A 671-nucleotide genomic window follows, 5' to 3' on the forward strand; every position below is an offset into this window, starting at 1 on the left:
GTTACGACGAATTAGCGAGGAAATATGTGTTACGACGGATGAGTAACGAGCAAACGTGGTTCCTCGCTAATTCGTCGTAAAGCCTCTTTTACGACGAACTCACGAGGAAAACCGCCCTCGTTAAGATTATGTTTTCTTGTAGTGTTAGTGTTTTGCTGACAGCGTTAAAAATATTTTAATTTTTTTCTCAACAATTGTTATTTTTATTTTAAAAACATAATATAATTTGACAAATTTTTATTATTTTATTTAAATGATATGGAATATAAAATAACAAAATACTATTGATTAGTGAACCTAGAGATTCACCTTAGGATTCACCCAATAAAAACTATAAATAAAATCCTTTAAAAAGTGTTGAAAATAAGAATCGATTTTTACCTGAATAAAAAATACATTTATATAAACATATATATTTAGTATGTTAATTTCTTTCCAAATTAAAAATTGGTAAGAAATAAACATCTTAAGAAAAACTAATATGCTACGTGGACAATGTCTAGCCCCAACAAACAAACAAACGACATACATAACATCGTTATTACTAATAGTTTTGACATACTGAACTCATTAACTCAATATTGTGAAGAACATACTCATTTGGAAAGAAGAAAAGCATTATTAAGCTAAGATCGTAAGTTAAAGTCTAGATTTTCTTTTGTCTTATTCCC

This window comes from Brassica oleracea, chromosome C7 (assembly GCF_000695525.1).
Source record: "Brassica oleracea var. oleracea cultivar TO1000 chromosome C7, BOL, whole genome shotgun sequence".
Taxonomy (NCBI): domain Eukaryota; kingdom Viridiplantae; phylum Streptophyta; class Magnoliopsida; order Brassicales; family Brassicaceae; genus Brassica; species Brassica oleracea.